Source organism: Oryza sativa, chromosome 6, assembly GCF_034140825.1.
Source record: "Oryza sativa Japonica Group chromosome 6, ASM3414082v1".
NCBI lineage: Eukaryota > Viridiplantae > Streptophyta > Magnoliopsida > Poales > Poaceae > Oryza > Oryza sativa.
The window spans coordinates 26,166,747-26,188,562 of NC_089040.1; the positions used below are offsets into that span (position 1 = coordinate 26,166,747).

A 21,816-nucleotide genomic window follows, 5' to 3' on the forward strand; every position below is an offset into this window, starting at 1 on the left:
TGCTATCTTTTCCATGGGTGATATATCAACTTCGGACTTAGGTGTGCTCAGTGCAATAAACTCGAAAGCCATATTATGGCGGGATCTATATATAACTTATTTTTCAAAAAAAAAGGCAAATTTTGATATAGGACACGCAAAAAATGCGTAATTAGCTGAGGGACACCGAGAAAATGTGAAACTGACCGAGGTCACTGCAAAATATGTGAATTTTGCCGTAGGACACCGAACGTATTATTTTATTATTTCCCGGCTGAAAGTGGCGTATATTTTTTCGAAATGCCAAGATTGCTCCAATGGCAAGTATATTTTCTTCTTGTTGATGGTCTCTACCATGTCAGCTTTAGCGGCGAGGAGAGGCGTGCGGCGAGCTTGGAAGCCTGGGTGCGGAGGACGGCGTTCTCGGCGTCGACGGCGAGGAGGCCCTAGGTGGTGAGGCCGAGCGCAGTGGCGACGTGCACATTCTCGCGGTGGAGGTGTGCCACCTGCGCGGTGAGGTCGTCGAGGTGGCGCTGCTTCCGCATCCGCGCCGACTCCCTATTTGACAGCATCATCTTCGCCCGCCGCTTCTCCATCAGCGCCCTCAGCTCCTCCTCCACCGCCGATGAGGACGCCCTCCCCCCCCCCCGCGCCGCCGACATCGCGCTCCCCCGACTCCCGCTTTTAGAAGCCATCAAGAACCAACCAATCGACGGGGAGGTGGACAGCCATGGCGTCGCCGCTGGACGCTCGCAACCCAACCGCTCCCGCCACCCAGCTGTGCCCGCCGCCGCTCACATCCTGCCCATGCACGCCCCGTGAGAGAGAGAGAAAGAGTGAAGAAAGAGAGAGGAAGAGGGGAAGGGGATGCGCCTAGCCACCGTGCGTCGGCGCCTCCCCCATCAACCGCCCACGTCGCGCCGACCTCGCCGGCTCGCCCCATCGCGCGTTCCTGGCGAAGTCAACGGGAATGGGGAAAGAAGGAAAGAGAAGGGGCAATCCGGGTATTTATAAAAATATCTCACCTCTTTTGACCCGAGAATAATAAAATAATGCTACCAGTGTCCTACAACCAATTACACAATTTTTGTATTGTCCATCGGCCATGTCACGTTTTCGCGATGTCTCCCAGCTAATTACATGTTTTTTGCATGTCCTGTAGCAAATTTTGCCAAAAAAAAAGCAAGATGTCTACCTATCATTACCATTGTGTTCATTGTCTTTATTACAAATGGGACGTTTTCACGGTACCGTATAAAATTCGTTAGATAAAAGCAATGCACGAGTCATATTCATCACCGTAGGGTACGACCTTGATAAGACTCTCAAATAGTATGTTACACAAGTTGTGCAAATTGTGAACCTGGATGGACGAAAAATTATGATACATTCGAGAAGTTCTTTTCTTTTGTTAAAGAAAAAATGAAGTGGTGGTATCTCAACGGTTCAATCATATGTACACATAAAGATAACTTAGTACACAAAAAATTTGCAGACACCAAGATTGCCACAATGGAAAGTATATTTTCTTCTTGTTGTTGTTGGTCTCTGCCATGGCAGCTTCAGCGGCGAGACGAGGATGTCGTTCAGGGAGGCGAGGCGCGCGGCGAGCTCGGAAGCCTGGGTGCGGAGGACGGCGTTCTCGGCGTCGACGGCGAGGAGGCCTTAGGAGGTGAGGCCGAGCGCAGTGACGACGTGCGCATTCTTGCGGCAGAGGTGTGCCACTTGCGCGGTGAGGTCGTCGAGAGGTGGCTCTGCTTTCGCATCCGTGACCGCCGCGCCGACTCCCTGTTCAATAGCATCCTCTTCGCCCGCCGCTGCTCCATCAGCGCCCTCAGCTCCTCCTCCACCGCCGTCGACGACCCTCCCCCCCCCCCGGCCACCAACACCGCGCTCCCCCTGCTCCCGCTTGAAGAAGCCATCAACAACCAACCAATCGACGGGGAGGTGGACAGCCATGGCATCGCCGCCAGACGCTCACAACCCAACCGCTCTCGCCACCCATCTGCGCCCGCCGCCGCTCACCTCTTGCCCATGCACGCCCCGTGAGAGAGAGAGGGAGAGAGAAAGAGTGAAGAAAGAGAGAGGAAGAGGGGAAGGGGATGCGCCTTGCCACCGCGCGTTGGCGCCTCCCCCCGTCGACCAAGGAAAGAGAAGGAGAAAACCAAGAAAAGAGAAGGGGCAATCCGGGTATTTAGAAAAATATCTAACCTATTTTAACATGAAAATAATAAAATAATACGATCAGTATCCTACAGCTAATTACACAATTTTTGTAGTGTCCATCGGCCGTGTCACGTTTTCGCGATATCTCCCAGCTAATTACATGTTTTTTTCATGTCCTGTAGCAAATTTTGCCAAAACAAAATGCAGTATGTCTACCTACCACTACGATTGCGTTCGTTGTCTTTAATACAAATGGAAGGTTTTCACGGTACCGAATAAAATTCGTTAAATCAAAAGCAATGAACGAGTCATATTCATCACCGTAGGGTACGGCCTTGATAAGACTCTCAAATAGTATGTTACACAAGTTGTGCAAATTGTGAACCAGGATGGACAAAAAATTATGATACATTCTAGAAGTTCTTTTCTTTTGTTAAAGAAGAGAAGAAGTGGTGGTGTCTCAACGGTTCAATCTGATGTACACATAAAGATAACTTAGTAAAAAAAAAATTGCAAACACTTGTATTGTACTTTCTGCACCTACCGCGACTGACAGGCACAAGATGCGAAAATGACCGCAACTATGCAAAGTGTTAGCACATACAGCTCCAAAGCCAAAAGCATCGTCACTAATATTGAATTGTTGATCCTGTACGTTCATTATGCAGCTGGACAAAATATTCAGGAAAGGAAAAAAGAAAAGATTTGCTCGCTTCACATCACAAGACAATATATTCGGTTGTGGCCAACACATGACCTTAGTTACACTCCAAAACTTTTGACAGAGCCAATTTTTTCAAAGGAAAAAGAAGAAGAAACTTTTGGCATATCGGAAGTTGGAAAATAATGCAGAATACCTGCAGATATCCTCTTTTCTATTTCCTTTTTAATACTCTAGAGAAGCGATGTAATTTTCTTTGTGGTCAGTTTTGGCAGTGCGGTGTATTTCCTGAAAATGGCGATGTCGCTTCACTTTCAACGTGGCATGAAAACGTGGTTCCATTTGTGCACCAAGAACAGACTGACGGTGACACCAGCATCTTCTTGTTCTTTTGGCCTGTTTTTGATGGAGATGTTGATGCAATTTTGCAGGGTGAGATAGCTGAGTGCCTTTTCTTTCTGTTTTGCTAGATAGCTCCCGTTAATTCTGGTCGTTTCTCTTCCAGGCAATTCCTTCTGAAATACTGATACCTTGTGGACATATGTAGGAAACATGCGTGTCATGATTCAGCTTATGATGTACACGGAAGCGTGATTTGGTTTAGATATAAATCAAGGGATAATCATGATATAATAATATACAGGTACTGTATCTTGTTGGAAAATATTGGATGGAATATAAAGATTCAGTCAGTATAGAAATCCCTCTCCAATAATTCCAGTTCTTAATTCCATGGATCATCCTACTAAACAAATAGATCCAGGACAGCCATGCATATATGAAGATGTGATCATCCTCATATAGTACATTTCAGCATGCAGCTTGCAGGAGCAGAAGCAGCAATGCCCAGGCAGTAGTTGAGCTCATGTCAGGGAAAACGAGACATTTTCAGGGACACTACAGGGTGTCCATCTGCAATCTCGCTTTGATGCGTGCCTCCTTGCACGTTTTTGTCTGTGATCCTCATTATTCTAATACTCTATGATTATTTCTGGTGTCATCCGATATGTGTGCTGGCCATAGAACATTAGAGCAGTATGGAGGTTGATTGTTTTTTCTTCTTTCTAGCAACAGTGTTTTCTGCGATCATACTTGATAAGTTGAGAATTAACAGTGGCAAACTTACAACAAAAATACCCTGGGTTTGTATATCCAAGTAACTAGCATATGATGTCGCCCATTCGTGCGACTCTAGGCCTTATATTATGTGGTATGTGGGAGTGACAATCTTTCATGGGTTTCTCGTTGCTCGTAAAACAACATAGGTCAGGCTGACTAATATATATAATAATACACTAAATAGCTTAATATTTGTTATAAATGTTATAAGTTATTGTCTTATATGTCTTCGTGGTTGCATGACCCCTTATTTTTTATTGGCATGTGCTTATTAGCCTATGCAAAAATATTTTGTAGGTTTTTAAGGAATAGGTTGGATTTCATTTAAATTCGTGTGAAAATCATTAAACTTATATTCGGGCGACATTATAAAGGAAGAGTAGCACGCTAGCGTAGCTCGCTTCGCTTTTCAACGCGGAGCTCGCTAGGAGGATTTGAAAGACGTTATGGAATTAAGATTTCCCAGTTTTAGCTAAGACATAACTGTGTATGTCCTTATAGTAATTTTTTCTCAAATATATTAAAATTAATTGTTAGAAACAAAATTAATCAAATGAACATACATTTTGTATATTCTAGAAATAGCTCAATCTTGATCCATGAATCTTTAGTTATGATGAGAGTTTATTAGTAAAATAATTTTTACTATAGATGTAAATCGTAAATTATATGTCAAACCTTATACCCTCATATGTTTTTTATTTAGCTTTTTCCTCCTTTCTTTGTTTATTTCTTTCCATCTAGTAGTTTCATCCCCGGAAACCTCTTAAATTATTATTTTCAGCATCCATCTAATCCAACGGTTAAGATTCATTTATCCTCTTTTGTTTTGTAGTGAATCCAACGGCTGATATTTATTGAATGATGTGGCTCATCCTCATTTCATTTTAAGTTTCACTTTTCAATGGTTAAGATAGTCTGATTGTTGAGTGATTTTGCAATAATTAACATAGTCTACAAGAACATAAAAGAACAGGAAATAGACATGATCTACCTGGTGCGGTGTACGTAGGTATACTCCCCTGCTTAAAACTGAGTTTTTATGATACTTGAGAAGATACCAAGCCATCCTAGTATATGACGTTTTCTGAAGTATCTGCGGTTGATACCCTTTTTAAAAAGGTTGATATACTCAGTGTCAAGACATCCTAGTGTATCAAACTGAGTTTTTCTGCGGTTGATACACTTAAGTGGTTCTTAAAAAAGTATATCAACTTTTAGATATATACGTACGTTTGATTATTTGTTTTATCAAAAATTATAGAAAAATGTAAGTATTATATTTTGGTGTGACTTGTTTTATTATTACATATACTTTAAGTAATACTTTTATAAATTTGTATATATTTCTTAATAAAACGAATGAGCAAATTAACATCTAAAAACTAATATCATCATCTATTTAAACATGAAGGTAGTAGTAAAATTAATTTTTTTTCAAAAAAAAAGAAGAGTAGTGAAAACGAACTTGTTGAAATAAGACATGACCAATACACACTGCTCCTGGCCATAATAGGATGCTACATAACCACAAAATTAAAAATTCGAGTTTTTCTAACCACATGTTGCCGCTAAGCACAACTGTATGTGGCGCTGTAAGACCGTATAATTTTTATCTGCTGAGATCAGATCATATCACCGCCCATGAATTTGTTATCTTCAGAGTGACGCCAAGACACCTAATGCCTTCATTATATACTTCGATAGTTCAGATCGGCTTTCGTTTTCTCCTTTAACTTATTTTTAGGTTTACCAGTTCAGTTTGGCTAATACAAGGCACGATACAGCTTTTCAGTGGCTTTTGGTGGAATTGCAGTGGTTCACGTTTTGGCAAAAGGTTCGGTATATATCATTTGTCAGCAATTTTAGTAATTAATCTACCAGCATGCATAAATAATATCCTGATTGTTCATCTAGGTAGTATTGGTTAGAGGGATATCCCTGGATAGGATGGGATGATCCCCAAAACCAAGTGTTTGGTTGAGAGATCCTTCAATATTTGGGACGATCTCATCCGCGAAAAACTGGCGGACGGCCATCCCACATCGTGCACGCGCGGTAACCCTCTGGCCTACCTTTTTTTTCACCGCACCCCTTTCCTTTCTCCTTTGCTCACCGGCGGCGGGAGCACGCGAGCAAGACAAGCCGGCGGCGGGAGGGCGCAAGCAATAGCAAAGGCGAGCCGGCGACGGGAGCGCGCGAGCATGGGTGAGCCGGCGGCAGGAGGGCGCTAGCAAGGGTGAGCCGGCGGCGGCCACGGTGGTGTCCAGCTGTTAACGCCAAAATTTGGTAAGCCCGAAGTCATCATCAGCTTAGATTAAATATCGGCTTTAGAGTACTGGAATTAGACGATGGGAGTCGTCAAGTCGCCAGCAGTTGTGTTCTTGATGGAGTCGGATCAATTAATGGAAGCTTATCTAGAAGAGTTCGAGTTCGAGGAGAATGCGGCATGGCAAGTGTATCTATTAATTAGGAATAGTTTGTTAGTTTCCTTTTATCTTTAGGAAGGTGTGTTTAGTATCCGATAAGGACTTTATGTTTTTCTTTTATCTCTAGGAAAGTTTATTTCTTGTCCTACAAGGACTAGTATCTACCCATGGATATAAATATGTACACCTGGGGTTATTGTAAATCATCTCTTGATCAATAAAACTACTCTCGTCGCATCGCCACCCTCTTTACCGAGGTTTTTACTTATCATCCGACGGAACTTGGCACCTGACGCAAGGCTGCATCGGCTTTCGATCTCCGGCGAAGGGGTAAGTCCTATGTTCCGCCGGCCCTGGTGAATCTATTGGCTACATTGGTGTTGTTCAAGGCTGCATCGCTTCAATCTCTTGGATCGCGCTGGTTTTGTTGATATATTTGCCTACCTGATATCTCAATTCTATCTTTAATTGCATTGTGTTTAGAGACGCATTGGTTTAGTTGGGACTATCTCGGTTAGGTCCGATCTTCTGTCTTAGTCGATATATCTCTACAATCACAATGCTGTTCTAAATAGATTTGTTATATCCATCACATTAGATAGATCTATCTGCTCATCGAGTATTAGATTATCATACAATCTCGTGCTGCATCGGTTAGGTTCAACCTACTAGATTCTTGTTGATAATATAAGTCTTGCTAAGCTGATAGGTTCATGCTAGCGTTTTATCGGGGTGTTAGCCGATAAGTTATCTGGACGTTGTTTCGGCTTATAAGGATTGTATATACATATAAGTTGGATTTAGCCGATGACAACAAAGGTTTCATTGATCTATCTAATCTTGTGGATTTTATGACATCGGACCTCCAGCCGATGTATGCTTTAACCTTCGGATCAATACTTGTTCTACTATATCATGTTTTTAGCCGATTGGTTTCTACTGGATTATATTGTTATATTATATTATCATCAACCGATCGCCTTTATATCATTATCTACATTGGACATATAGCCGATTGCTCAAAACCCTATCGCTATCGGCTGGTATCGGTATCGGCTGGGATTGCTCCATCGGCTTGTCAGCCGATCGGCTATTTGATCTACTGTTTACATATCTTATCAGTTGCAGGATCAAACTGACTAGCACACCCGCATCTCATCAAGATTTGGACCTGCGCAGGAGTTAAGCAGATCTCCCAGGCCAGTGTGTGTTTTTTGCATCAACACATTTTTGGCACGCCCGGTGGGACCACGAATTTTATATCCACACATCTGAAGAAGAAGTCAAAGCCAAGATCATGGTCACAGTGGAAAATTTAACGGAGGAACAGAGGCAACAGATGGAGCAGTTTGTAGCTGATTTTCAAATGCGTTGTCTTCAATGTTTCATCATGAAACCAGAAGGGCCAACTCAGAAGGCTCGATTCCCCAAGCCGATAGTTGAAATACTTCAAGATACAGTTGATGAAGCAGTTCATCGCACATTGTTTAATCAATCTGGAGTTTCAGCGGATACATTACAAAATTTGATCAAGGTAACGGTTGATGAGTTAATTATTCAGAAAAGCCAGCTCGAGGGGCAGATTGAAGAACAACAACATCATCGGCTCAAGGGGCAAGCACATCATTATCAGCATGATGAGCTATATCAACAATATCGGCCAGAAGAATCTCAAAGACATCAGAATATAGAAGATTGGGCCGATAGAATTGCAAAATTAGTAGAGGAGCAGTTTGGACTTAGACCTAAGGAACGGATCCATATGTATCGGCAGCCATATCCTGAATGGTTCAATAGAGTTCCACTTCCGCACCGATACAAGATTCCAGATTTCTCCATGTTTTCAGGGCAAGATGATGTATCTACAAAGGAACATATCAGCCGATTTTTAGCACAATGTGGGGAGGCATCGGCTGAAGAGGCTCTGAAAGTTAGATTTTTTCCATTTTCTTTGACTGGATCGACTTTCACTTGGTTTTCATCATTACCATCAAATTCCATCAGAGGATGGGCCGATCTTGAGAACCAATTTCATGACTACTTCTTTGCTGGTTTCGTTGAGATGAAGTTTTCAGATTTGATATCAGTTCAGCAGCAAGAAGGGGAATCGGCTATGGAATATATTCAAAGATTTCGTGATGTCCGTAGCCGATGTTATAGCTTGAGCCTAAGTGATGAGCAACTAGCTGACCTCGCCTTCCAAGGATTGTCAGCACCTATTAGAGAGAGATTTGTGATGTGTGCAAGTAATTTGTGATGAGATGATTAATTAGTGCTACATGAGCATGATATGGCAACATATTTATCTTTTTGTTAAATTTTTGGGGCTGCTACGAATATATTTTTTGTGTGAGAGTTTATTAAATTTTTGTGGACGCTAAAAATGTATTGTTCATGTGAGAGGTAACCTCACCAATTCTAGTTGAGGAAGTATTTTTATTCAGATATATATCCCACCTCATCCCTCCATCCAAACAGGTGATGGGACCATTCCATCCCACTTAATCTCTCAAACCAAACAAAAAGTAGGGTGCGCTCCATCCCTCTAACCAAACAAAAAAAAAATATAGAACCATCCTATTCCAGAAAATAGGAATGAGCCCAACCCATCTCACTTCGTCGCCAAACCAAACACATGCCTATAAAGTCTACTTGAGGAAAGGAGTTGCTGAATGCTGATGGTTTCCTGATGTCTAATTCAGTTTCTTCTCAGACTGAATAAACGGACAGAGGCATCAAAACTTGTACGCTGTTTGTCGTACCGAAGTTGGGGTTTGGTAGGTGTGATCGTCATTGGTTTCGTTTGTTAATCAGATTTGGTGGCGCATTTTAAGGGTATATGGAAAGCACACAAGCGTGCAACTTCTGCACCTGCATTGCCAACTGCTATGCTAAATAAATAAATATAGTAGCAGAATAAGTCTTGATGCAATGAAAAGAAACGAATACCTTTTGCGTATTACTCAAAAGAAAAGATGGTGTTCTTTATTTCTTCCCTTTATTGTTCTTGTAGGATTTAAAATATCTGCGGAAATAGTGGAAAATGTATTTAGGCCCTTGAAGTTAAGGCCTCCTTTGAAACAAAGAACTTAAGCAGAAATTTTGTAGCATTCTAATCCTATAAAATTTTTTCCTATTTATCGCTTTGAAACAAAGGATTATTGAGCTTTCCAAATCATATGAAACCCTTATGCTCAATGCATATAGATTTCAGAGGAAAATTAACTATAGCTATAATTTCTTAGAAAAATTTTCTTTGAGTCTATCTCTTATTAAATTTCTATGTTTCTCCTGCAGGTTTTAAAATGGTCATTCATATATTTTGTAATTCTTTTTTTTCATATATATTTGTATCAAAATAAATGTATTGTTCCTATTCTTTTCTTTTACTTTTCCTGTGTGTTCTAAAGGGGCCCTAATTAAATAGTGGAAATAGCCACTTAAATTAGTTAGATAGTGTAGGAAATTAGGTAGATGGACAGTTCCCATTAGGTAATAATTTTCTTTTTGTCCATTTGTATTGCTCTGAATTATTTTTTTTACAAATACTGTCGCATTCAAACATCATAAAACATTGTTCACATGGGCTTGATCTTCTAGAAGACTACTATCAGATCGCAGTTAGAAAAATGTTCACCACAGCTGTGCAAGAACAGATCAACGCATTTCTCATCCGCCTGATACACTGCACTCAATTCCATTAGCTAAGGGACATGAAAAAACAATGCAAATCAAGAGTGCCATATATTCCAAAGGGGTGATACCTCCTAAGAGCATCCCAGCAGTTCGTCTAAATTTAGACCTTCATATTCTTATTTGGATTGTCATATAAAAAGATTCCTCCTCCATATCCAACAGATCATCCAAATTACATATTCTATATCATCCTCTTCTATATTTTAATCTTTTAACTGTTGGGATACGCGTAGGCTACGATAGCATAAATCAAAATTTTCTATCGCGTAACCTAGGAACCATGCAAGTATTAGATCATAGATCGTTACCACTCGACCCGCTGCGCAGCGGAAGAAGACACTGAGAAGTCGAAGGAACTCTCGCGAAGTAGCACGCGTCGATGTAGAGGAAGTAGTCGATCGCACCGACTCGACCTTCTCCTCCTCGTGCGTTCTCCTCGCAGTACTCCCACGCCGATCAGCACCGCAAACCAGCGGCGCCTCTACCGGTATCCACATGTACAGGGACGAAAACCACGCGCAGATGTGCTAGCACCCGCGCGCGGCTAGGGTTTTGCTCGGGGAGAGAAGTGACGGCTAGGGTTTCTCACGTGATGCAAAAATACCTCCGCCGGTCACACCCCTCACGAATATATAGGATCCATCACTCGGGCCTCCAAAGCCCGTAGGACTCCTATTCGGATCCCTATCCGAATTAATCTCATATTGGATCTCTATCCAATCCCCTTATTCCGGCCCATTAAGCGTGCGACCCTGTAGGTTCATATATACTCGGCTGTAATCCGAAAACTCCTTTTCGGTCCACGCGTTAACAGCGGCCCCTAGCAGAACGTATTGACCCACCGGGCATACATAAAGATCATATCGGCTGAACCTCTAGTGTATACTTGTATGAACCCCTTTGCCTCACGATATCAATTAAGCTCAAGGCTAGATATGTGCCATCCTCTAATAGCTCAATCATTCACTCGAACCTGTTAATAGATTATATAACTTGTGATTGACTCCTCAATCACCTTTGGCATGGCCATACACTTCCATAATCTAAAACATCGAGGGGCCCAAAGATATCTCTCCATAGGAGGGGCAAATCCCATCTTGATTATTCATATCCCACTATATGTTTCATAGTATACCCGAAAACTACTTTTATAACTACCCAATTACGGAGTAGAGTTTAGCAGTCCCTAAGTAAGCTACGTACTACACATGTTAAGAACCATGATAATCTTAGGTCTAAGGATTCAACACCAATACTCAATGAGATCACTGATGTCACAACACATATGGCTCTTGTAGTGTCTTATATTGAGTCTATCCAACAACATGTTCACCAACATATGTACACATTATTAATTTGGTATCTCTATACCATGATCCATGAGACATGATCATCAATTAATACATGTGCTGATCATATAAACATATTTGTTCCACATATGATATTTGATCAGAGATCTTTTAGAAATAGTAACAAACAACATAAAAAGTCTCATGAAAGAATCACATATTCATTAACCAATAAGGAGTTATCTATTTCAAGGAACAATATCGGATAAATATGTAAACATAGTATGTGATACAATCATCTCTATGATTGCCTCTAGGGCATATCACTAACATTAACTACCTATATACTTCTACCAGCTAGTATATATTTCTACTGGTTTATCTAAAGGTTTATCTAAAAGGGACTGCTTATTTATTTGTGATGATTTTAACTAATATTTGTTTCGATTTAACTGTAGTTAATTACCGACATGATTATTTTTTTAGATAATGACCGACATGATTGTCTGTTTTAACTCTCCTATCAAAAGCAATAAAAGATTCATCGGGTGAGAAAGAAAAAAGAAACAGAAAAGAAAAGTCAATGGCCTTCCGCTCCATCCGCACGTTGGATAGACCGATCCCCTTTCTCCATCGCTCTTCCGCTCCACTGCATCGGCGACAGCATCCCGCACGGCCGCACGGCCGCATGGCCCGCACCCTCGGCCACCTCCAGCCACGCCCTCCTCTCCACAGCCTCCTCCCGTCCTCTGCGCTTTCCTCCCTCTCCACACCTCCCCTTTCCTCCCCTCCCCACCCACCACGATGCCCACCAGCGGCTGGGCAGAGGGGTGGCGCAGGCAGCGGGGCGACGCAAGCGACCAGGCGAGCGGTCGGGAGGAGGATGTGCAGGCGACGCAAGGGACAAGCGCAGGTGGCCGACGGCGGAAGCGGCGCGGGCGCAGGTGGCCGATGCCGGGAGCGGCACGGGCTCAGTTGGCCGACGGTGGTCGGACAGTGAAGGTAGCCACCGGTGCGTCCTCTCTTCCCTCTTCCTTCACCCTTCATGCTCGATCCAGATGGGGGCGGGAGAACCGGATGGGAGCGTCAGTTATGGGATGGCGTGAGGAGAGATAAACGCCAAATTTGGCATTTCTCTCTCCGTGTTTGGCAATCCGCCACTTTTGGCGCATTGGATGGCGCTTCTCATGGAACCTTTTTTTTCTCCTATACGCCAAAATGCCGATGGAGTATCGGATAGATGAGCTCCTGGGGATGCTGTAAGTCAGTTGATGTATCCTTCACCGGTTGTTTGTAGGTATCTTATAATGTGTCCTTGAGAAAAATATTGACAGATCCAACTATGAACAAGCAGTGGTTTGAAAGAACATCTCTATCAAATCTCAGGGCTCCATTGAAAAAAATATCATGGAATTAAAATTGATTATCATGTTCCAAAGAAGCCTATTTTTTACTACCTCTGTTTTAAGTTATAAGACTTTTTAGCATTGTCCACATTCATATTGTCGGTGATATAGGCCCGAGGTATCACATTTAGAGGGAGGAGGTCGCCCCCAAGCCCACGTGGCACCCCCCGAGAGGGGTTGAGCCCGGGGCGGAACGACGGCTGCCCCCTCACAGCCTGGGGTTGGGCCGTCCCCAAGCCCACGTGGCTCTCCTCGACAGGGGTCGAGCCTGGGGCGCAGTGGCGGCAGTCCCCTCACAGCATGGGGTCGGGCCGCCCCCAAGCCCACATGGCTCCCTCCGAGGGGGGTCGAGCCCGAGGCGCAGCGGCGGCTGCCCCCTCCCAGCTTGGGGTCGGGCTGCCCCGACCCCCTCCACCTAACCACATTTAGAGCGGTCCTTGCAGCCGCGCCACGCCGCGTTTAATGTGGCGTGCTGTGCATCTGACAGCCCCGTGACCGATCTGTGACCGATCTGTGACCGGTCGAATGACCAATGGGACGGCGGTTGTGTACCCCCACCCTGTCAGTGAGCCAGGCAGCGAGAAGCGTGTGGCGTGCTCCGTCCCATCCCATCATAATGATGAGGGGCTTCACAACCTCTTATCTCGGTCAGAGCTGGTCCAACCACTCTGAATTGACCCAGGTTCCCGTTTCTTTGTGTGAATGGGAGCCCAGAAGTCTTCATCCCTTAAATGGCGACTGACAGGGGCATCCCCCATGTCAGGCGTCAACATTTGATGGCCCCATCAACAAGATGACGTGCACTTGGCTTCCCAAGTCAAGAGACAAGACATACATCTAATGCAAAGATTGTAATACTTCTCCAATAAGTTAGGTTGTTGGGCCCATGTGGTAACTCCTTGAGGTATAAAAGGAGGACCAGGCCTAGTAGTGGAGGGGGGAACTGGCAGGCAAACTCATATTTGGGTCTCGCAGCCTCAAGCACTTGGGTTCTATCCTCAATCAACCAAGCACAGGAGTAGGGCATTACGCTTCATAGCGGCCCGAACCTATATAAACTTATTTTGTCTCATCGTCTTTGAGGGGCCTGACCCTCTCAACATCACACAGCTTTGCTCACCAAGTCCTCGAATCTCACCCGCTGCCCCCGACCGAACCAAAAAATGGGGGTCTCACCGTTCCCTGGTGGAGGAGTTCACCCTTCGACTTCTGGCGCGCCAGGTAGGGGCGTGTTCATGATTTTTGAGGTTCTTTAGAGCATTGGTGTGATGAGCGTCGCACCGCCAATGCAGGGGAAGGCGCAGCCTCCTCAGGAGAGCCGCGCAACCCTAGGCAGGGGGCTAGGCCCCCAATATCCCCACCGAGTAAGTCTGGTGGCCAAGCCTTTATGGCAAGTCTTCGGAATGTCCGATGGCCCCCAAAGTTGCGGCCTAGCCTCACCAAGAAGTACGATGGCGGCGCCAACCCCTCCGAGCCCCTCCAAATCTGCATGACGATCATAGAGGCGGCGGGGGGTGACGACCAGGTCACGGCAAACTTCTTCCCCATGGTCCTCAAGGGCCAAGCGCGGGTTTCGCTCGTGAACCTTCCGCCCGCCTCGGTCCACTCCTGGGAGGAATCTTGCAGGTAGGTATCACGCATTTGAAAACCTACCAAAAACAGATAGTGCACAGGATCACCTGGCGCTGGCCACACTACAAAATCACAAGGTCGCACGCTTGCTAAGATGGGAAGTCAGGTTTACACCATGCCCCGGCATGACTGTTTAATCGACAAGTCACCTCCTCCATCGGAGAGGTCCCTTCTTCGTTGCTAGCGTTCCGCGCTTAGGTTTTGTAGGCTAGTTGCCAAAAAGGAGGCCCTGTCGCCACCGTGCCACCGTAATCTGTGCATAGAACCATCCATCTTTCAGGCATTAATCATCCTTTCAAATATTTTCAAATTTTCAATTCATCAGCATAACATAGCATGAAATCTTGTTTTAAATCCTTCCCCCATCCTATTCTCATGGCCTTGCGACACTCGCGTGTTGCACATTTTTTTACTCCCTCGGTGGTAAGAGCCCAACCTCTCTCTCATCGGCATGAACGATTCTTTGCTAAAAGTGTGGGGGCTATGATTTCTAGCTCTATCTTAGCCATGCGTTCGAGCTCTGGGCGTCGTCGACGCCTGAGGCCCTCTGTACAGGCTCTTCCGTAGCGGCTGGCTTTGGCCCCATTGGCTGGCTACGGCGCCCAGCCTGGCTTGATCGTGGGTGAAGATTGCTGGCTACGAAAAGTTCAGTCCTCACACTCACGCGAAAGTAATCGTCCATCTAGAAGGAATAGAGGTTGGAAGGAGGCTACCGAAAGGAAAGAGCAAACAGAATGTGTAGTGTGAGGACACAGGCTCGTGGGAACCTGACCTCGTTTGCTAAGTGGTCACAGGCTTTCCTAAAGGGTTCGAAGCCCAGGGTGGGAAGCCCTCTTCGAGCCAAAGGTTTCTTTGTTCATGCTTATCAGTGAAGTTGTTATGGCTTATAATTATCTTTTGCCCGTCTCTTCCTCGCGGTATCGCGGTACCCACATGTCGCGCACTCACTTGCCCTTCTTGGAAACAAAAATTTGTATTCGCTTCATTTATTCAAACGATTCTTTGCTAAAAGTGTGGGGGCTACGATCTCTAGATCCATCCTAACCCTGCGTCCATCTCTGGGTGCCGTCGACGCTCGGGGCTCCCTGTGCTGTCTCTTCCATAGTATAGCTGGCTATGGCCCCGTCGGCTGGCTACAGTCCCTAGCCTGGCTTGATCGCGAGTGAAGATTGTTGGCTACGAAAAGTTCAGTCCTTACACTCACGCGAAAATAATTGTTTGGATATATCAAGTAGAACGTGAATAAAGGTTGACAAAAGGCAGTGGCAAGCGAGGTACGCAGCATGAGGTCATGGGTCCGAGAGAATCTAACAACGTTTGCTGAATAGGTACAAGAAATAAGTTCACAGCCTAAGATACGGGATGGCGAGTCGCCCTAAGGCTGGGGCGACAAATGCGCATGAGCCCTAGTGCCAGTCGAGAGGAGAAGATTGGTGCCGGCGAAAAAAGAAAGCCGAGGAGCCAGGGCACGGCAGGAGTGAATCATGGCGAGAAGGGGGTTATTTTAAGCAAAACGGGAGCCTGGAAGTCTTCATCCCTTAAATGGTGACTGACAGAGGCATCCCCCGTATCAGGTGGCAAGATTTGACGGGCCCCGTCATCAAGACGACGTGCACTTGGCTTCCCAAATCAAGAGACAAGCCATACATCTAATACAAAGATTGTAATACTTCTCCACTAAGTTAGGTTGTTGGGCCCATGTGGTAACCCCTTGAGGTATAAAAGGAGGTCCAGTCCTAGTAGTGGAGGGGGGGAACTGGCAGTCGAACTCATATTTGGATCTCGCAGCATCAAGCACTTGGGTTCTACCCTCAATCAACCAAGCACAGGAGTAGGGTGTTATGCTTCATAGCGGCCCAAACCTGTATAAACTCCTTTTGTCCCATCGTCTTTGAGGGGCCTAACCCTCTCAACATCACACATCTTTGCTCACCAAGTCCTCGAATCTCACCCGCTGCCCCCGGCCGAATCAAAAAAGGGGGGCCTCACGGTTCCCTGGTGGAGGAGTTCACCCTTCGACACATATATATGTTAATGAATCTAGACATATATATGTGCCTAGATTGTACGTCACCTAGATACGGGGATACGGATACGGATACGCGATACGTCGATACGGGGATACGACATTTTCCAAAAAACAAGGATACGGGGATACGCTTATATATATATATATATTAAAAATACACAAAAAATTAAGGAAATTGCATTTATATATATTAAAAATACAAAAAAATCAAGGAACTTTTATAAAGAAATAGTGATATAATACTAGTATCAGTGTAGCCGATTCCATATCAATATTCTGCAATTTTCTCTTCTATAAGCAATTCAAATTAACAAGCGATTAAGATCCCAAAAACCACATATTAATAGTTCAATCATATATTTCTTGTTGACTTTGCATCAACATTAGCAGCCGCACTAACCAGTAACCTCTAGGATTGCTAGATGCACTAGCACTTGTATCTAACAAAAACGATAGTACTTTGTCCTAAGGAAAACAAGAAAGGCACAGCAGATTCAAGCATGAAACTTTTGAAGATAATGGATTACCCGGCCAGGCAGTCAAGCGAAGAAAGAAAAAGTTGCTCAGTGCTTCGATGCTGCCAGCCTGCCACTGGCCACCGCTATGCCCGGCGGCCGGCGTCGGAGGAAGTGCCTCACGCAGTCACGCGGCAAGCCGGCAACAGTTCTGGCCTCGAGGTTGGCGGCGAAAGAGGTGCGCCACCACCAGGCTGGCGGCGGCAGCTCTGCCGTCTCGCGTAGGGGACGTTGTGGGCCCGCGCACGGCAGCAATGTGCACGGCTGCAGCGGGCGTCCGGCGGCAACGCCAGGCACGCACGAGAGGCATCAGCCATCAGGTTGGGAGCTCGTGAGGCGGCGTATCCCTGGTGCGAGCGAAGACGGAGGAAGGTCGTGGCGTATCGCTGGCGTACCGTGATTTATTTATTTTTTTGGAAATCGCAAATATGTGGGATACGTACGGGATACGTATCGGAGCGTATCTGTATCCATTGCCGTATCCGATACGGATACATGACTATGCAGCCGTATCAGGGTAACCCAGCCTAGATTCATTAATATCTATATGAATATGTGCAATACTAGAAAGTCTTATATCCTGAAACGGATGAAGTAATATAATAGTTATTTCACTATGTAATGAAATAACTTCTGCACCAGCTTAGTATGCACACAGCCCAAATAATAGAAGCCTCGGTATGGAGTATGGGCAATAAAAATACCCTCTTTTATATTTGTAACCATGTGTGCCAGTATATTTATATTGTTTGAGAATTAAGGCATCTCCCCCATGCATTTGAATTAACCAAGAATATATGCCATTGGATTTTGCATCAATTTCCACTGTTATATTCAAAGGGAGAACTTTTTGTGCCATGCTTTGAGGCAAACACCTTTGTCCTCATTCTTTGATGATTACTAGTTGATGTTCATTAAATTAAGTCGGAGTACTTAATTTAAGATTGTTTTACACTGTTCTGCCCCAGATGTAGGTGAGGCTGGATACTACCTCTTCATCTGCTAATCATCATGAGCACTAGAAAGGGGCACTACTAAATAAATCTATTTTGTAGTATGCATTACGTACATCAGTGGCGGATCCACCGTAGGTCTCTAGGGTCTCGAGACCCCACTACTTATATTATATATAACTATGGGAGACCTCATAAAAATCCTACTAAAATTTTCTGTCATACATTTATTATAAGAGGGGACTATAATTTTATTTAGTTTGTTCATATGTTCCTATTAATCTACCCTAGATCCGCCCCTGACGTACATGAAGATGTGATGACTGATGACCAAAGCGTGCAGCAACCTGACTATAGAAAAGGTGTGCACATTTAAGACATTGAGGCTTACTTGGCAGTTGGCACAGCCAGTGGACGCAGACAAATTTCGCACCCAAAGTCAGTGGTTCTCAAGATTGGAGACCCTTCTTAAAAAAAAATTGTGATAGCACTGTAAACTGTAATGTAAGGCCATGAAACAAATTTTTCACTAGATTATTGCCACGAATTTCAACTTAATTATAGTGATAGTTAAATATTATAAAAATAAACTTATCAAATAGTTCAGAACATGTAATTTAATCCAGGCAAAATTTGCTACAGAATACTTAAAAAATGTGTAATTAGCTATGGGACACCGTAAAAATGTGGTAATTTACTATTGGACACTAAACATATTAAAATATAATATCCACCTAGTTGATGAGAGAGAAATCACAAAAAAATAACAGTTTTGTCCTTATCTTCTTTTCCCTTCTTTCGGATTGTTCCGACGCTCACTTGCAGCGAGCACCATTGTCTTGCCCATGGTGGACAAGCGCTCGGGCGTAGTCGACAGCGTGGTCATGTGTCATGCCGTCCGCACCGGCCTCGTCCCCACCCCCAAGCCCCACGCTGATCCCGTGCGCGTCGCCGAGACATTAGTGGGCGGCGGAGCTCCCATGGATTTCGACGACATAAATAGTAGTAAGATAGTAAATGATACTCCCTCCCTTTATTAATAGATGACACCGTTAATTTTTTCTCGCATGTTTGACCATTCGTCTTATTCAAAAATTTTATGCAAATGTATAAAATATAAATCACACTTAAAATAATGGGTGATAAAACAACTCATAACAAAATAAATTATAATTACGTAAATTTTTTAAATAACACAAATGGTCAAACATGTAAGAAAAAGTCAACGGCGTCATCTATTAAAAAACGGAGGTAGTACTAATGAACAACTAGATGACCAAAGGTTCAAAATGATAGTTGTAAAACAAGCGCTAGTTCCAGAGAACATCAGCTAAGCTTCCATAGAACTCTTTTACATAGTAACATAGTACTGATCAGTGATCACTAGTCACTACACACACCAAGGGAAAGGAGAGAAAAAGAAAGATCAGAACGAAGAAGGTAAAATTAAAAGCAGCAAGAAAGCAGAGGAAGGCGGCTGGCTATAAGCTTGGCTGGTAAAATTAAATGCCGAAAGAAAGCAGAGCAAACCCGCGGGAGCAGGGGTGTCTCCGGCTAGTAGCCGCCACCGGCGTCGGCCGCGAGCTTGACGAACGACAGCAGCGGGCTACGCAGCAGCGAGCGCGGCAGCGGCGGCTGCTCCAGGCGCCTCCCTGCGACGTCGTAGTAGATCACGCCGGAGAAGTCGAACGGCTAGGACCGCTTCTCCATCAGTATCTCCTTCCTCCACACCCCGTCAACCGCACACAGAGCATCTACTGCGCCCCTGCCTCAGCCTGCGCTGCGCCTACGCCCAGGCCGGCTTGCCACTACCTGCTAGGCTGCTAGCTCGCCGCATGTCGCACCACCGTGCAGGAACCCGACGGCTGCGCCCCTCCTATCCTCCGTCTGCCCTCCTGCGTGCGGTGCGCCGGCTCTAGGTTCCACACCAGCCGCCGTCTACCAATGGGGTGATGGGGATTAGGGTCGGCTGGTCGGGGATGGACTGGGGAATCAATGGAGGACTAGGGAGAAGAAGACAAGGGCAAAATGTTATTTTTATGGTTTCTCTCTTATCAACCAGGTGGATATTATATTTTAATGCGTTCAGTGTCTCTGTAGTAGATTACCACACTTTTTTTAGAGTGTTCTCGGGCAAATTCATGTATTTGTGATGTCCCATAGCTAATTACGTATTTTTTGAGTGTCCTGTAATAAATTTTGCCTTTAATCAATGCAGTAGAAGAAAGTTTTTTCAAATAATATATTTTTCGAGATATGGAGCACATAATCCGTGACAATAATCCTAAATTGTATAAGCACTTTGGATATCAAGGCAATCTGGAATGTGTAAATTTTACATGAATCAGTTTGATCCTCGCAGAACATAAAAAGCGAGAAAATTCTTTGGTGTTCTAAAGTTTTTTCACAACACGTAAAAGGATTGCACGTCAGTATATTAGAGGAAATAAAGTTCTTCGGTGTTCTAAAATAGTACATCATAAATTTTTCTATGCCTAACATGATGCTATGTTCTCGTTTTACCCAAAACATCCTTTTTTTCCGCACAAACGAGCTGAACTAGAAGTGTTTCTTTTAACAACATTATACTATTATAGTTATATGTCACTCTAAATTGGTATGTAGTATAGTTATAGGTGGTGGTCACTGCAGAGGTCATGTCTGCCTCCACCGTCGCACTCAGATGTTGGGATGTACGAGTACGATGACGAGGTTGAGGAGGACTACGAGGAGGAGCTCCGCCCGGCCAGCTGAGCTCGCGTCGATCCGCCTCAGCCGCCACAATATCCTCGAGTGAAGTCCCTCTCCGTCCTCCTCCATTCATAGACGCGGAGAAAGAGAGAGAATAGGGAAAGTAGGGGGCACTGGGGATTAGAGAGGGCTTGCTTGAGGAAAGAGATGGGCTCTAAGATAGATGATGTAGGAGTTCATCACAGTTACATCTTATTACTTTGGAATAGAAAAAAAGATGATATAATCATATATCTACATATAAAGTAGGCCAAACGAGATGAGCCCTTACGTCGTTCCTCGAGCAGGGGGCGACATGAGAGGTGACTTCTCTGTCTTCGTTGCCACCTCCTGCCTCGTTGCCCTCGAGCAGCTGCCATAAATCGTGTGGCTACAAGGACGATGGCAGAGAGACCTTCCCCCTTTATCCCTGGAGGCCTTGGAGGTTGAAGCCCACGATCGAGTTCCGGACGACGATGGCCGTGGTGGTGGTGGGCTAGAGCTGGTGTGCTTCGTCGAGCTCTGGTCACCGGAGGCGAGGAGGGGAGCAACAATAAGGGTGGTTAAACTACATCACATATTATCGTCCCTTCACATTCGGCAGTTAAACTACATCACATTGATTTTTTTTTGTCCTTTTACTCTTCATGCATGTAACTGATGAAGAGGTAATCAGCCGGCAATTGTGTTTCGCCCATTCACTTCCACGGCTATTAATCTCTCCGTCCGGCCTCTTCCATCCCCCATCGATTATTATATCCATACTCATTTGGTCATTTGGAGTGGAAGGAGAAGTACAGGAGGCAAGATGGGAGAAGTAGAGGAGTATTGGGGTGAGAAAATCTAATTGAGAGATGGGGAGAGCACTAAAGAAGGGAATCGGGTGGGACGCTAAAAAGAAAAGGGAAAATTAGAAGATTGGATATTGTTCTGCATGCTGATATCTTAAGAGGTCCGTCTACAAAAGTCAATATTTTTTCATGCGGATCTTAACGAAACAACGTCCAAATCATTTTGTATATGGATGCTATTTTAGTCCGCTTGTAATAAAATTGGGGACGTGTTCACAAAAATCATTTCTTATAATGTAAGTTAGATCTTTTCATACTAACCGAGTCTACCACAATTGCAATATCTGTTATTGTTTTTGTTCATACTCATCCATCCATGCTAATGGTCTATTCTCATCCAAAAATTATTTGATGTAAGTTT

At 44.4% G+C, this 21,816-nt stretch overlaps 1 long non-coding RNA gene and 1 pseudogene across 1 annotated transcript; one reads left to right on the forward strand and one right to left on the reverse strand.

Moving 5' to 3' along the window:
• Positions 1–1,452: 1,452 nt before the first annotated feature.
• Positions 1,453–1,943, reverse strand: LOC107277508 (bZIP transcription factor 11-like; annotated as a pseudogene).
• Positions 1,944–11,943: 10,000 nt separating this feature from the next.
• Positions 11,944–18,475, forward strand: LOC107281178 (uncharacterized). The gene is made up of 2 exons (XR_010742118.1): positions 11,944–12,351; positions 18,166–18,475. It is a non-coding gene; the product is annotated as an uncharacterized lncRNA (long non-coding RNA).
• The last annotated feature ends 3,341 nt before the right edge of the window (positions 18,476–21,816 follow it).